Source organism: Armigeres subalbatus, unplaced genomic scaffold (assembly GCF_024139115.2).
Source record: "Armigeres subalbatus isolate Guangzhou_Male unplaced genomic scaffold, GZ_Asu_2 Contig1086, whole genome shotgun sequence".
Taxonomy (NCBI): Eukaryota; Metazoa; Arthropoda; class Insecta; order Diptera; family Culicidae; genus Armigeres; species Armigeres subalbatus.
The window spans coordinates 17,529-35,450 of record NW_026941831.1 but is presented as its reverse complement, the minus strand read 5'-3'; positions in this window follow the sequence as shown (position 1 = coordinate 35,450).

The following is a 17,922-nucleotide window of genomic DNA, read 5'->3' as shown; positions in this document are numbered from 1 at the left end:
TGAGCGTTTTGTAGATTGTCAGTTTGGTACGACGGCGAACTCTACTCGATCGGAGCGTCTTGCGGAGTCCAAAGTACGTACGATTTTCAGCCACTATGGGTCTCCGAATTTCTCTGCTGGTATCATTTTCGGCAGCCACCAGTGAGCCCAAGTACACAAATTCTTCTACCACTACGATTTCATCACCACCGATGCAAACTCGCGGTGGGTGGCTCACATTGTCTTCTCTTGAACCTCTTCCTATCATGTACTTCGTCTTCGTCCGATCCGCTTGGCTCCCTCTTCAGTCTGATGTAGAGGAAAGATGGAGGAAATCTTCTCAAAGTTACGTGCCATAATATCTATGTCGTCGGCAAAGCCAAATAGCTGGACGAACTTATTGAAAATTGTACCACTCGTGTTAATCCCTGCTCTTCGTATTACCCCTTCCAAAGCGATGTTGAATAGCAGACACGTAAGACCATCACCTTGGCGTAACCCTCTGCGGGTTTCGAAGGGACTCGAGAATGCCCCTGAAACTCGAACTACGCGCATTACCCGATCCATCGTCGCTTTGATCAACCGTGTCAGTTTATCCGGAAATACGTGTTCGTGCATTAGCTGCCATAGCTGGTCCTGATCGATTGTATCATATGCGGCTTTGATGTCTATGAATAGGTGATATGTGGGCACGTTTTATTCGCGGCATTTCTGCAGTACTTGGCGAATGGCGAACACCTGGTCCGTGGTGGAGCGTTCGCCCATAAAACCCGCCTGGTACTGCCCCACGAACTCCCTTGCAATTGGTGCTAGTCGACGGCAGAAAATTTGGGAGAGTACCTTGTAGGCGACGTTCAGCAATATGATTGCGCGGTAGTTGCTGCAATCCGGCTTATCGCCCTTTCTGTAGATAAGACACACGACACCTTCCATCCACTCCTGCTGCAAAACTTCCTCCTCCCAAATCTTGGTAATGACCCAGTGTAGCGCTCTACCCAGTGCCTCACCAACGTGTTTAAATAGCTCTCCTGGTAGTTGGTCAACCCCAGGGGCTGTGTTGTTCTTCAGCCGGCCAATCTCCTCCTGGATTTCCTGGAGATCCGGAGCCGGTAGAATTATGTCCTGCCCACGTTCCCCCAGGTCCATCACCATACCGCCATCTTCGTCTGCCACATCGCCATTCAGGTGTTCTTCGTAGTGCTGCCTCCACCTTTGGATCACCTCACGCTCGTTCGTAAGAAGGTTCCCGTTTATGTCCTTACACATATCAGGCTGTGGCACGTGGTCCTTACGTGAACGGTTTAACTATTCAAAGAACTTTCGTGTGTTATAAGCGCGGTACAGTTGCTTCCGTCTCTTCACGGTCTCGATCTTCCCGCTGGTGCTTTTTCCTCCGGAAAATCAAGTTTTGTCTGTTCCGCGCCTGTTTATATCGTGCCTCGTTCGCCCTCGTGCGGTGTTGCAGCAATCTCGCCCATACTGCATTCTTCTCTTCTACTAACTGCTCACATTCGCCGTCATACCAGTCGTTTCTCTGATCCGCGGGTACCGTGCCAAGTGCAGCGGTTGCGGTGCTACCAATGGCGAATCGAATACCTCTCTAGCCATCTTCAAGAGACGCTGCGCCTAGCTGCTCTTCCAGCTGCTGCGCGTATTCTTGGGCTAGTCTACCGTCTTGTAGCCGCCCAATGTTAAGCCGCGGCGTCCGACTTCGACGCTTGTTGTACACCGTCGAGAGTTTTCAGCGCAGGCATACTGCAACGAGATAGTGGTCGGATTCAATATTCGCACTGCGGTAAGTGCGGACGTTCGTGATGTCGGAGAAGAATTTACCGTCGATTAGAACGTGGTCGATTTGGTTTTCCGTTTCTTGGTTAGGTGATCTCCATGTGGCCTTGTGGATATTTTTGCGGGGAAAGAAGGTGCTACGGACTACCATTCCGTGGGAGGCTGCGAAGTTTATGCATCGTTGGCCGTTGTCGTTCGATACGATATGCAGACTATCCGGTCCGATGACCGGTCTATACATTTCCTCCCTTCCTACCTGAGCGTTCATGTCACCGATGATGATTTTGACGTCCCGCAGTGGGCATCCATCGTATGTCTGCTCCAGCTGTCCGTAGAACGCTTCTTTCTCGTCGTCGGGTCTCCCTTCGTGTGGGCTGTGCACATTTATGATGCTATAGTTGAAGAATCGGCCTTTTATCCTCAGCTTGCACATCATTGTGTTGATTGGCTGCCACACAATCGCACGTAGGCGCATCTTTCCCAGTACTATGAAGCCGGTTCCCAGCTCGTTGGTGGTGCCACAGCTTTGGTAGAAAGTAGCCGCCCGATGCCCACTTTTCCACACTTTTTGTCCTGTCCAGCAGATTTCCTGCAGCGCTACGACATCGAAGTTGCGGGAATGTAATTCATCGTAGATTATCCTGTCGCAACCTGCGAAGCCTAGCGACTTGCAGTTCCATGTTCTAAGCTTCCAATCGTGATCCTTTATTCGTGGCAGCTAAATAAAATTTCCATTTAAAATTAGAGATTTTCCATAAACAATTAGGAAATTGCCAATAAAAAAATCAGGGTGTGAGCAATAAATAATTATAAAATTTCCACAAATAAAACAAAATTTCCATAAACTATTATTCTTATTTTTTTTATTGCTTTTCATTGATCATTTCGTGGAAAATTTTTATTTTGTTAAGGAAAAAATATATTTATTTTGTGGAAAATTTTGTTATTTTTTATTGCTAATATTGATTTATTTATGGAAATTTTGTATTTTTTTTCGTGGAACATTTAATTTTTTTTATGGAAAATTCTTCTTTTATAATTGCAATTTCTGCTTTTAAAAGTGCTTATTTATTTTTGTTTTGTGGAAAATTTTTAATTGTTTATGGACATTTTGTTTTATTTGTGGAAATTTTATATTTATTTATTGCTCATACCCTGATTTCTTTATTGGCAACTTTCTATTTTCTTATGGGAATTTACTAATTGTTTAGGGGGAGTATTTATTTAAGTCTTTATTCGTCGCCTAGGTCGTTGCCGATTGTATCGAGTCGTATTATCTTCTATGTCGTTCGTAATAGTTGTTTTTAAAGGCGGCTTATTGGGCTTGCGCAAACCTCCTGTCTCGTCGGAGGGCCGTCGTGTCAGGGCTGTTTAGCGTCCCACCTAACACCAGGACTTGGGCTTGTGCGCTTTGAGCGCAACACGGTTGCTTTGGCGGAGCCTACTTGCGGATTCATGCAGCTTTTAATAGAGGTTTAACAGGGCCCACTGTCAAACCCCACCACATCCTAGGCAGGCGCCACAACTCGCAGATGGCCTGGGGAGGGATCGTCAAGCCCTTGGACATAGTCCCTGCTGCCCCGTTGCCGATTGTATCGAGTCGTATTATCTTCTATGTCGTTCGTAATGGTTGTTTCTAAAGGAGGCTTATTGGGCGTGCGCAAACATCCTGCCTCTGAATAATAAATTAATCGATTTAAAAACAAAAATATCCCAAGTAATATTTCAAGTTTTATAACGCTTGAAGACCACAAATCACTCTACAAGAGTGGTATAAAATTAGTATAAAACCAAAATGTTACTAGGGATTGGACGGAAAAAAGCTTCAATTTTTTTAACTATGGTAAACAGTTCGTCGTGTGTCCAATTCCTTTGCCAACTTAGAAGAGTACTCTGACGGACTAATGGGAAAATCTCGTTGTTCGAGATTTGTCTAGCATTAAGCTTCCTGTGTGCCCATCTTTGCTGGAGAGTTCGCCTTCTCATTGCCGTAGATTGAGCAGTGGGATGGGACCCATACAAAGGCAGTCGTAAATGATCTTTCGACCAAAACACGCATCTTCTCTCGTTTGTAAGAAAGTAAGATGTGTGCTTAACTGGTTTTATCGACCGTAATAGCTCATTTGCGAATACTGTTAATATCAAAGTGTGTTGATAATTATAGGAAAGATTTTCTGTTTTATATTTGCTTCTCAGAGTAAGCGTCTTGCACACTATTAAGGAAATTGAAACGAGCATGGCCCATAGCCAATGTCCTATGATCGTAATTGCTGACTCAAAATTATGCAGATGATGTTGTCAATACTAATGATACATCATCATACCATAGCTATCACAGAACGTCACAAGGAAAACATCTTTCCCTACATCTGTCGCAGCTCACAGACTGCACTAATGTTCCCGGCTTGGCCAGCCCAAACCACTTCCTTCCCTTCCGCGTCCGAAATCAATTCAATTGCTGCGAGAGAAGTGTAAACTGACAAGCTGATTTATAGGAAATGAAAACAAATTGAATTCGATTCCAATGGGTTCCGTTCTCTCGCTATGGATGCACATGGTGATGTGGCGTTGTACTGCCAAATGGCGAAATGGACCGACGACGACAGTCATTGCCATACTTGCTGGGCCCCGAACAAGAAAGTGGATAACGATTTGCTAAATGGCGACAGGGGGATGAGTGTTGAATGGATGCAAAAAAGCACCCACAAAGGATTACGGGAAAGTCCAATCTGCCACTCAATGGAATTTGGATCCGAGCTGATTGCGCTGTAGGTGGGATTAAAGAGCTGGCGATGATGACGACGACGATCATAGATGACGTAAACCAGATTAGTGAATAAAGAAGATTTGAACAAATCTCGCAAAGGAATATCGCCAGGCTTTTCTTCTGATCGAATTTGCCTAATTGGATTCTAGTGTTCAACAAATGATACGTCAACGGGTGCATGTTTGCACAAGATCGTTGCGTCTCCAGCATGAACCCTTTAGATGCCTTAAAGAATAAGGAATAGGGAAAACCATAGATTTAACCGAGGTTTTTTCTTTGCACCCATCTTGAATATGGATCAGCACGTATTGATAAGAATGAAAACCTAACCTCAATAAAGTCATAAATCTCGAACCCCTGTCGGCTGTCGATTCTTTTCTTCATGAGACCACTTTACATCCCTGAACACGGGTTTGCAGCTCGGCACTGCCACGCTATTCATCGGTTGGGTGTAGGTTGGGAACCAGCAGCACTAAAAGCTCCACCTACCGACTGGTAGCAGCTGTCAAATTAAAAATGATTTATCGGATTTCAATTACGACGAGGATCGTTGCGTGTCGTTCCGCACTTTTGGCATTTCGAGAGGGAGCACACCGGTTGGTCCCTATTCTAGGGAGAGCGAGTGCAAGGAACGGGGGTAACATTCCCAGCTACTGACGCAGATCATCCAGTTATCGTTTTTAATGCCCCTGCCTGCTAGGAACGGAGCCCAGGTCAATTAGAGTTGTGCCTTCTGACACCTGGCGTCAATTTTGGCGCACAATGAAATATGGAGTTAATTGGGATGAATGATGCTGCGCTGCATGATGCCAACTGAAATTGATTTTACAACGTTGCAATATGGGGCTGAACCGAATTCAATTTCTGTTAATTTTGAAGATTTTTAATCACATTATTTTTTTTTTCAATGCGGCACAGGATGCCGTACATTCGAAAGCATGGAAATGCTGTATTAGTTAGTTAGTAACTATATCATCTTGAACGTGTAATAATTCCTCGAAACTTGTATGAACATTGAATACATTATAGAGAATTGCTTCATAGTCCACGGGAGTATAGATAGCACGACTGTGTAAATGATAACCTTTAGCCATCCCTTCAACAATAATTATCTACCTCCCGTATGCTGCTCATTATTTCATAGGCGACGTGAAAGCCATTCAATATTTAATTACGAAGCGAGAGTAATCTAATCGTTGTAACATAGGTATTAGATGCAATGCATGTTTCAATCCTCATTTTAGTGTTCACAGGTCGAAACACATTAAATGTGTCTTTAAATCGACAAAATACAAACGGATGTACGATGAATCATTCATAGACAGTATGACCTTTTATACAAAACATATTTTACCACCTAATTGTTTTGACCAAATTGGCGCTACTATACATTTGCATATTATGCATTCCTTTATGTTTTTTCCCAATCGACGCATGAAAATAAATTCACAATTAATAGACGCTCCTTAGATGACGCAACTGATAAATTTATCACTACAATAAAACACAAATGATATTGATTCCAAACCCCATATCGGCAGTCGGGGATGATATTCAAACCCCAAACACACATTGCAGGATGACAGTTAAAACCGGATGATGGTCGTCGAATCGAACACTCAATGTCGGCTTACCCTGTTGAACTTCAGTCCAGTGTTCACAATGCCAATGTTTCCGCAGCTAACATCCAATAGAAAGGTAAGGGAAGCTGGTCAACAATTGTACCAGAATAGTGAGTCATGCTACTGCTCGTTCTTTTACGTAATAACTCGATCTTCGTAATAACTCGAAAATCCTGGCTGCTATGGTAATACGGTTCATATTAATTTTCAAGCTTGACCTTATTTGTCATTGGAGTCATTCGTTCGAAACTTTCTGATCTTTGATTGAAATTAAATTTTGTACATCAACATCACTGATCAGTCACTAATTCCCTGAAGGGGCTGAAGGAAGAGTCGCTAAAACATATGAAAAGGTAGCATGATAAGACCACCGGATGAAGTCAGTCGCACGGGCAGCAGGGACAATGTCCAAGGGCTTGACGATCCCTCTCCAGGCCATCTGCGAGTTGTGGGGCTTGCCTAGAATGTGGTGGGGTTTGACAGTGGGCCCTGTTAAATTCCTATAAAAAGCTGCATGGATTGTATAACATTTCACCGAAAACTATTTCGCGGAATTCATTTTCGCGGTTGAACATTTCGCGGAGCAACATTTGGCGGTTTGTAACTCTTCGCGGTACGACATTTGGCGGTTTGTACCTTTTCGCCGAATGACTTTTGGCGGAATGTACCATTTCGCGGAATGTACCATTTCGCGGAATGCACCATTTCGCGGAATATTAATAATAATAGCCTTTGTTCATTCAGCATTCCCACAATTGTTACCTGAGGTTTGAAAGCCAAGTTAGCATTTTTTTTGAATTCCTTAAACACGAGATTAACACGTTGAAAATTTTATACCTAAAAAGCCGAAACATTTTTTTCGATAAATTTCCTATACCGGGCCAGAAGTTGAACCCAGCCTCCTTCAGCATAGTCTTGCTTGGCAGCCACTCATCTACCTGCACGGCTAAGGAAGGCCTCCCAGAATATTTAGAAGTGGTTTTCAAAATTTCAATTGCCCTTTATACCGGGCAAATACATCCATTTAAAGGAGACGTTACCCATCCTTTCACCATACACTGGGCAGACGCGTTCATTTAAATAAGGCATTATCAACTCCATCCATTTAAAGAAGGCGTTACCCCTGCCTTTGCCTTATATCGGGCAGATGCATTATTTTATAGAAGACACTTTCAACTCCTTCCGCCTTGTACCGGGCAGATGCACCCATTTAAAAAAGACGTTACCCCCCCACCCCCCCTTCGCCTTATACCGGGCAGGCGCGTTCTTTTATAGAAGGCATTATCAATTCCATTCGCCTAATACCGAGCAGATGCATCCAGTTAAAGAAGGCGTTACAACTCCCTTCGCCTTATACCGGGAAGACGTGTTCTTTGAAAAAAAAAAAACAGTATCAACTCCTTTCGTCTTATACCGGGCAAATGCTTCCATTTAAAGAAGGCGTAACCCCTCCCTTCGCCTTATACCGGACAGACGCGTTCTTTCAAAGAAGGCATTATCAACTCCTTTCGCCTTGTACCAGGCAGATGCATCCATTTAAAGAAGGCGTTACTTCTCCCATCACCTTTTACCGAGCAGATGCATCCATTGAAAGAAGGCGTTTCTCCTCCCTTCGCCTTATATCGGGAAGACGTATTCTTTGAAAGAAGACATTAGCAACTCCTTTCGCCTTATACCAGGCAGTAGATATGGTTGGGTTTCAGGTTTTGAAACCCGCACTCCGAATCGAACCCGAATCCGATGGGTCAACTCCGAGTACGGGTTTACGAATGCAAAAATTCTCGGGTACGGGTCGGGTTCAGGTTTGCATTAAATCGAAAAAAAAAAATTAGCCCGGATTTCATGTAATTAATCTAGTAAGAAAATGTTAAATATTTGAATGATAATTATCCTAACTGAATTCCGCCAAATGATTTTCGGTGAAAAGGTACATTCCGCGAAATGTCTTTCGGAAAAAAGGTTCATTCCGCGAAATGTGATTCGGAAAGTTGATACATTCCGCGGAATGTCGTACCGCGAAAAAAAATTTCGCCGAATGTTTTTTCGGCGAAATAGTATACAACCAGCTGCATGTATCCGCTAGTAGACTTCGCAGCCTCCCGCGGAATGGTAGTCCGAAGCACCTACTTTCCCCGCAAAAATATGAACTACCTCGTTGCAGTATGCCTGCCCTCAAAACTCGACGGTGTATAACACGCGTCGAAGTCGGACGCCGCGACTTAATATTGGGCGGCTACAAAACGGTAGACCAGCCCAAGGATAAGCGCAGCAGCTGGAAGTGCCATATTCGATCCGCCAATGGTAGCACCGCAGCCGCTGGACTTGGCACGGTGCCCCCGGATTAGAGAAACGACTGGTATGACGGCGAATGTGAGCAGTTAGTGGAAGAGAAGAATGCAGCATGGGCGAGATTGCTCCAAAACCGCACGAGGGCGAAAGAGGCACGGTATAAACGGGCGCGGAACAGACAAAACTCGATTTTCCGGAGGAAAAAGCGCCAACAGGAAGATCGAGACCGTGAAGAGACGGAGCAACTGTACCGCGCTAATAACCCACGAAAGTTCTATGAGAAGTTAAACCGTTCACGTTAGGGCCACGTGCCACGGCCTGATATGTGTAAGGACATAAACGGGAACCTTCTTACGAACGCGCGTGAGGTGATCCAAAGGTGGCGGCAGCACTACGAAGAGCACTTGAATGGCGATGTGGCAGACGAAGATGGCGGAATGGTGATGGACCTGGGGGAACGCGCGCAGGACATAATTCTACCGGCTCCGGATCTCCAAGAAATCCAGGAGGAGATTGGCCGGCTGAAGAACAACAAAGCCCCTGGGGTTGACCAACTACCAGGAGAGCTATTTAAACACGGTGGTGAGGCGCTGGCTAGAGCGCTGCACTGGGTCATTACCAAGATTTGGGAGGAGGAAGTTTTGCCGCAGGAACGCCGCCTACAAGGTACTCTCCAAAATTTTATGTCATCGACTAGCACCAATTGCAACGGAGTTCGTGGGGCAGTACCAGGGGGGTTTTATGGGCGAACGCTCCACCATGGACCAGGTGTTCGCCATTCGCCAAGTACTGCAGAAATGCCGCCTATACAAGGTGCCCACACATCATCTATTCATCGACTTCAAAGCCGCATATGATACAATCGATCGGGACCAGTTATGGCAGCTAATGCACTAACACGGATAAACTGACACGGTTGATCAAAGTGATCAAAGTGACGATGGATCGGGTAATGTGCGTAGTTCGAGTGGTACAGTTTTCAATAAGTTCGTCCAGATATTTGGCTTCGCCGACAACATAGATATTACGGCACGTAACTTTGAAAAGATGGAGGAAGCCTACATAACACTGGATAGGGAAGCTAAGTGGATCGGACTAGTCATCAACACGTCGAAGACGAAGTACATAATAGGAAGAGGTTCAAGAGAAGACAATGTGAGCCACCCACCGCATCGCATCGGTGGTGACGAAATAGAGGTGGTTGAATAATTCGTGTACTTGGGCTCACTGGTGACCGCCGATAACGATGCCAGCAGAGAAATGCGGAGACGCATAGTGGCTGGAAATCGTACGTACTGTGGACTCCGCAAGACACTCCGATCGAATAGAGTTCGTCGCCGTATCAAACTGACAATCTATAAAACGCTTATAAGACAACGGACCTGGACGATGCTCGTGGAGGACCAACGCGCACTGGGAGTTTTCGAAAGGAAAGTGTTGCGTACCATCTATGGTGGGGTGCAGATGGCGGACGGTACGTGGAGGAGGCGAATGAGCCACGGGTTGCATCAGCTGTTGGGAGAACCATCCATCGTTAGCACCGCGAAAATCGGAAGACTTCGGTGGGCCGGGCACGTAGCCAGAATGTCGGACAGTAATCCGGTGAAAATGGTTCTCGACAACGATCCGACGGGAACGAGAAGGCGAGGTGCACAGCGGGCAAGGTGGATCGATCAGGTGGAGGACGATTTGCGCACCCTCCGCAGACTGCGTGGTTGGCGAAGTGCAGCCGTGGACCGAGCTGAATGGAGAAGACTTTTATGTATTGCACAGGCCACTCCGGCCTTAGTCTGGTAATAAATAAATAAATTGTCAGAAAAATATATATAGCTCTTTTGGTGGAATGTATTCAACCGTCTAAGACGAATTAAGTACTGTCCATTTAATTCCACCAGTTAAACTGGTGGAATTAAATGGACAGTACTTAATTCGTCTTAGACGGTGAAATAAATTGTGTTGTCTTATCTAGTCATTTACTCACATACAAGTCACATTTCAGATTTCGATCCTCTTTTATACAAAAAAAATTAACTTAAATACGGTCCATTTAATTGTTCCATAGCAATATATACAGATAAAGAATATTATGGAACATTTTAGGGAAAGATTGCAATTTTTTTGTGTTTTCCCATGTAAATAAAACAACATAGAAATATTCATTGGCAAATTAAGGCTTATTTGCGACAAAATCTGGACACACGACTTTGAGAATAAAAAAAAACAATGTTGTCAGTTTTTTCGGCACAGTGCTTACTTCAAATGACTTTATTCATAGTCGATACTTCGATGTATGCACTAAAGTTGGTGACATTTTAATTCTCCGAGAAACAGTTCGTACCGGAGGATTTGTTCACTTCTGTAGTATTTGTTACACCTTCCTACACTTCTGGTGGTTCCCCAAATCAATTTTTGTTTTAGTCCTTGACATTTTCGTTGTTGTCAAAAGAGCATCAAACTATTTCAAAACTCTATGACCAGCAACAAGAGCTTTTTGGCAAGATTTCGAATCGAAAGACAGCCCATAATTGATTTTTGAACCTGCTCTTCCTTCGACACCATTATCCATTAAGTACTTCTTCTGTTTTTTGGTAACCCTATTTCAAACTAGTCGGATTGCATAGAGAATGATATTTTATCGAACAATATTCTTTATCATTTCGAGCAACAAATCACCAAGCGTATCCATCAACCTGCTATAGGAAGAAGCATTTCTCTAATTCACTCAGCAGCTCAATTTAATTCACCTGGATCTTCAACCCCTGGGTGAGGTAGAAAACTAGGTTAAAGGGTAGTCGTTACTTGTTTAGGCAAGAACGTATTCGGGAGTGGAAACTTTCGTTTCAAACCAGAGGAGAAAACATTGACGGAAAAGTAAAACTCCACACATCTGCTGTTGGCCATCATGGCCACAGCAGCAATATCCTCTATGGACCCCCTTTGGGGAGTTACTTCAAGCCAAGGAGGAAATCAAGATGATCGGACTTTTCCAGTATGAATGGATCGACAAGGAGTGTATAGTCAACGCATTGTATTGTCACTAATAGCTGTCGAAGGAGAAAATCTTCCAGACAACCTATTCATCGTTAGCAAATCGGTAACTGAGGCATGTGGGGAAACATGGAATCGGCGACCATGCATAGGACAGAGAGCGTAATAAATAGGACAGTCCCATATAAAGGTGTGGCCAAAACTACCAAAAGGCCAATTTTCGATTTGGGCGAGTAAAATGTGATGAATACATAGCTTATAACCTATATTTCTATAATCAGGACGGTTTTTTTTCTAGATTTTTTAGGGAGGGGTGGGGGGCGTAAAAACTAGCCCCTCTTAGAAATGATATTTTTACGTTTTTTGGGAAAACGGACAGCTTTGCTATGTTTGCGTCTCAAAAGTAACATATTTGTATATCGTTACAAAGCTCTTAAACAGATCTATGCAATAGGCTTGATAATGTAATAATAGTTCCGTCCAGAATTCTGTTTTTAGTAGTTTTGTAAAAGCATATATTACGCAATATTTAACGAACAAAACAGTTTGGTACCCCGCAGTAAAACATCATGCACTACACTATTGAACTCTTAAGCTTTGAGGACCATGAATAAAATTCTACCCAAATTCACCATTTTGTAAGATACATGAAGGCAAAAGGCAAAAGGGGAGGGAGCGGGAGGCAAAATGTCATTCAAATGACATTATGTCAAATGACACGTGACATTTTGGAGTGTTTTCACTTTCCTGCCACAGATGTTATATTTAGAGTAATGCACCCTTGGACAAAAATATAGCCCTACTCAAGCGTTATGAGTACATCTACAATTATGAACTTAATTTGGCTTCTGAAGAAAGTTATGAACAAATTATTCAAATGACATGCAGATGACATTTTACAAGCCTGGCTAGGGGGATTAATCAGGTGTTTTGGTAAGCTTCTTATTTTTCAATTTTAATCTGAGTTACTCAATAATGCCACTTTTTTTTCCAAGTTCGTTTATTTGGTAGGCTCAGGCGTGTATAACACTTTACGGAGCCATGGTTCTTTGTGATATATACAATCAATATCATTTTATTATACAGTTAATAAGAGAGGGGAAGGAGCCAGCGTACTCGTGGTGACTAATAATGCCACTTTAATTGAATTTGGTGACGAACGCTACATAACATTTTAAGGGGGAGGGTTATGCCTTAACGTTGCGCATAATAAAAAAAAAAATCATCTCTCATATAAAAAGCGTTACGCAGTGAGAAGGGAAGTTGTTCAAAATTTACAATTTTGACATTACTACATTATAGGAGCGAATTATAGATTTAACCATAACGTGTCATAACGTGTTGGATGAGTAGTGTGTTGAATAACTCCTTGCCATAATACCTTTTTATAATTATGAAAGAAATCTTAATGAAATATCAAATAAATGAAATTCCATTTCGTTGATGTCACAATATGACGCTAATTGAATCTGTTCTACCCTCCTTTGTTGGTTTAATAAGTTCTACTCAGTGAATTTTCAACACCAGAAGCTGATAGTGCTTTTATGATCATTTTAGGAAATCTGTGTTGCGTCCATTTGTCTGTGACACGAATATACAGTTTATATGACCATTAGTATTTTATCCAGCATCAAACAGGCTTATTGCAAGCCAAAAAGTGACCAAATTCCGTTGGTTTTGTAGAATATGACAAATATCGATACTATGCCGAAAACTGGCCCCATACCCCATTGAAGGCTCAGAAAAAATATTATTCTTCTCTATCTATGTTTTTATGATGAATACCAATTTTTTATTGCAGGATTTATAATTTTGGCCAAAAATGCCTCCTTTTTTCCCATTGTGCCAACTAGAAATACTAGAATATAGGTTATAGGGTTGCTATTACCAACATGCCGCCACATCTAGCAGGCAGCTTAAAAATATTGACTTACTGACTCTTAACGGATTTTTCGAAGTATTACTTTCATTTGAAATCGCTGCGAATTTATGTTCAAAATCCGAATCATCCCGAATTCGCGCACTTTTCATTTCACTCCACCTATCAAATTTTGTACAATCGATTTTTTTCTATATTTTTGTTGTTTTTACTCAAATTTTCTTCATCTTCAGCTCTGTTTTAATAATTTTAGGATGTTTTTGAAGTTTCGTCTTCACAATTGCCCAGAATTTTTCATTTGAGTGAAGTTCCGGTGAGTTTTGTGGGTTCATATCTTTTGGCACAAATTTAGCTCCGTTTGCTCGGTACCACTGCAATACGTTACGAGCGTAGTTGCAAGACGCCAGATCACGCCAAAACAGTGTTGATACTTTGTGTTTTCTTATGAATGGCAAAAGACGCTTCTTGAGAAACTTTTTGGTGTAAATCGTACTGTTGAATGTTCATGAAGTAATGAAGGGAGTGCTTACTTCACCACATCCGCAAATCGCCTGACTTCTTAGCAAATTTCAATCACTTCTTTGTTCGGACATCCTCTGGAATATCGAACATAGACTTGGCAACGAAATATTCATGCCCAGGAAACTGACGGAAGTCAGCCTTGACGTAGGTTTCATCATCCATCACGATGCAACAGGATTTGGTGAACAACTTCGTGTAAAGTTTCCGGACGCGGTTTTTTGCAGTGGTGTTATGCTTTTCATTTCGGTTTGGGGCTTTTTGCACCTTGTAAACATGTAACCCAGCACGTTTCATGGTTTTTGTGCACGATACCAACCGACATCTTGGACTTGTTAGCAACATTTCGTTTGGAAACTTATTGAGCTGTTCTACCACTCCTGGTCATTTTACTGTCCATTGGACCGCTTCTACGATCACTCCCTTCCTTCCTTCGAAAACTCAGATGCTCCTTGAAGGTTTTTATTACACGAGATACAGTTGAATTTGCAATCCTAAGTGTTTTGCTATCGATCGGTTGGGGTGTTTTGCTATCGATCGGAAGGCGCACAAAATTTTTTAACTGTCAATTTCTTGTTCCGACGATATGATTGGAACCACTGTATGAATAACTATGAAACTCTGCAGATGTAAACAATACACTATGAATAAGATTTGGACATATTTTCAGGTTTCTAATTCATGCGGTTCAAAAGTTATAGGAGATTTCCGGTGTGCCATTTTATCGAATACACCCTTTGAAGCGAAATTTTCTCGCATACTGGTAGTGATTGCAAAGATGCACTTAATCGGTTCTGAATATCATTTTTTGAAGAAGGTTTTGGAAATTGTCACACAAGTGAAATTTTCTCGCAAAATTCTTATTTTCCAAAAATGAAGTTTTGACAGAAGGCCCGAAAACCCATAGCGATCGATTCAGCTGGACAATCTGAGGTGATGTTGCAAGTTGCATTCAACGGGGAATGCGGTCCCATTATTGTTTTTATTGAAAATTGGCCCGATCGGACATTGCATTTCAGAATTATTGAAAAATCATTGACCCTTGGAAAAAACAATTAAAATCGAAGAATGCGAAACATGCAGAATGATAGAAAAAATGCCATCTGTTCCCCTAAAGTGCTGTTTGACCTTGCTTATGTGATAGAATACATTTTACGATGCACGAGAAAGGCATCATCGCCGCTAGGTTGATTAATCCATTTTTTTTTATTAAAATTTGCTATTGTGTCATGTATACAAGCTAATATTTACACGATATTAGCATTCTCATTGAACTAAAAGGTTTTACGTAGCTAACGTCGAGCGGTGTGTTGCTGCATAGAACTTTAAATTATATTTCTTCATTGACTCACCTCACTGTTGACTACTTTCTCCTATCGGGACGAATATATTCCGATTAATCGTGAAGAATTTGCATAAATAGCAAGAAACTGGAAGCTATTTCTGTTCGGTTTTCCCTTTGTTCCCCAGCCATCCCTCCCGCGTTCAACCGTAATCTACCGCACTCCATGACCTACAATGTGTACTCGTCGGTATGGCCTCCGGCGCTCTCTGCCCGGGGGAAACGTGCCAAAGAGGATCTTAACGAAACATTCCGACGCTTCTGGTATGTGTGCGCCAGTCCATATTAGTGTGCCATTGCTGCATTTCTTGTCGTGCCGGCAACCAACACTTTCTGCGCCGTGCCAGTTATCGGTTTCACCTCCGCCCATGTTCGCCGCTGGTTTTCCGATGCTCGGCTGCTGGAGTTTCAATACGAAACCTTTGTCACACGACTCCGGTGCCGGATGGTTAGGGATGTGATCTATACGAACATGCCAGCCAGTCGGTTAGCTATAGGCCAGGAACTAGGGTGGGGCAAATATCGTGGTTTATATTCGAGCAATTTGTAATACGTAGTACGAATTCAATAGTACGTAGCTTTTCAACATCAAAACGGACTCACATGACCAACCATTTTGGTGCACCCTGTTGCATAGCCAACATCATTCAGAAAGTAGAATGCGAAACGAGCGAAAGGCCATTCGGTCAGGACCTTGACTGACAGCACTGTGTGAAGACTATACGAGGACAATGACGGTGGTGATAACCGTGACGATGGATATTGGTTAGAATGATGATGTGAAATGTGAGACCTGCTGGTTTCTAGTGGCACTGCTGGCAGAAAGGACTCGTGATTTAGTCTCCATAGAGGTGGAATTTTGTCGGTTTACTTCAAAATCCATTCCGCAGTACATACAGAGGGCATCTTAATAGATTGTACAAAGCTTGCGTTTGATATGATATGTATGAACAATTAAGATAAGGTGAATCGTTTCAGATCTAGGAAATAATTTGTTTTTAAATCAGCTGGAAATTTTTCGTTTTCAATCGATTCCACACGACGCACTAGAGATCCTAGATGGGCGAATACTTTTCCAAAGATTCAGTAAAGATGTTAGGTGTTTAAAGATAGTCAGTAAAGATGTCCGAAAAAACAGAATTGCATAGGCAGCCCCCACCGAGAAGTGATGATAAAATGCTTTGTTTTCGCTTATGTTGTGTTCGGGATCATATTTTTTAGCACAGCTGTGTAAAACAAGTTCAAATGCATCATCAAGGAAATATTTACAGGTCTTGATTGGTTTCCAAATTGTCGAGTTAAGAGGTAATCATCCGATAGCTCCATTGCGTCCGCATTTAAAACCACTCAATGAACCGTATTAGCTGCGGGTGCTCGATGATCGAGATATGAGTACTTGCAGACAACTGGTCCATTTTTAAAAGTCGACCATACTGCTTCTGACTACTCACTTTGGGATCGTAGCCAAGGCCCATGTTTACATTTTTTTAATTCCTGTTCGGGTGTGCCACTGCGACCAGTTATTCGATCTATTGTAGCGTTACCCGTATCCTTAGTGTTTAAGTGCATGTCGAATTACTCCATTACTATTGATAAGCAATGCAGTATCGGTTTCGATACAGTTGTTGTTTTGTTTTCTCAAGAGCACCATGACAAGGTCCCGCTATTTAGACCCTTCCTTCACAAAGAGCAATCCCATTGAAGGCGCGCCCCTTATCAATAGGAAATCAATCCTGTCTTGAGAAAGCAGAACAGTAATACTGTTTTTGGCCATGCATCGGAGCCCTAGCCACATCCTTGTCTTGCTTCTAGAATATCACCAGTAAAACTCTTAAAACCCGGGATTTAGCACTGTCTACAAGACCATTTCAAGCAAGATAATTTGTTCAGTAATAAGAACTTCCGTGTGTTCCTCTCACTACCATTGTTCACCAGTTCAAGAAGAGTTAGTACGTATTTAAACCCCTAACTCGATTTTTCCAGCAGTCAGTTCAGCCTAGGACCGGCTACCGACTAATTTAACTAATTGCTTGAAAAGTTGTTTCCGCTGCATACAGTTTAGCCTCAAACCAGAGGAGTTCGAGTCTTTCAACTGTCTGCAAGGTAACATTAATTATGTTTTATTTCTGAGACTGCTGTTGGTAGAGAGGACTAAATACGATGAATCCTTATTTACCACAACTTATTGCCCTAGCTAGGAAAATGGATTGAGCTAGGGCTCTGTTTGGTAGATCTTACACCGCAACACACTACGTCAAAGTGATCTACCGTGTTACGGGAAATGTTTACATTATTCGCACTGTCAATCGCTCCTCCGAGGAACGGCTCGATCGAGAGACGAACGAGAAACGGATTTGAAGGCACCGTCGACACGGGTTTTCACTATGCCCCCAGGGTCCCCTAGGCGAAACGAGTGGACCGTGTCCAACAATACCGCGACAAACACCGACGACAAACAGTACCGCTCTGACTGGTGTGTCAGACACACGACGGCGGCTAGTTCGCTGCTTCTGTTCGACACTGTCGCACGGCGCGCCTCCACCGAGTGGAGGGAAATGTTGTAGATCTAGGCATTGGTGACCGGGTCACAGAGTGACGTTACGAAAAGCCTGGATCTCCGGTCACCGCAGCCCGATCGCGTCGTTTACTCTTCGTTCCTATCATCAGCCAAAACTTGAAACATCCCAGAAAGAACTCACTCACGAAGTGGAAACATGTCTGCACTCGATCTAAACTGAACAAATAAATG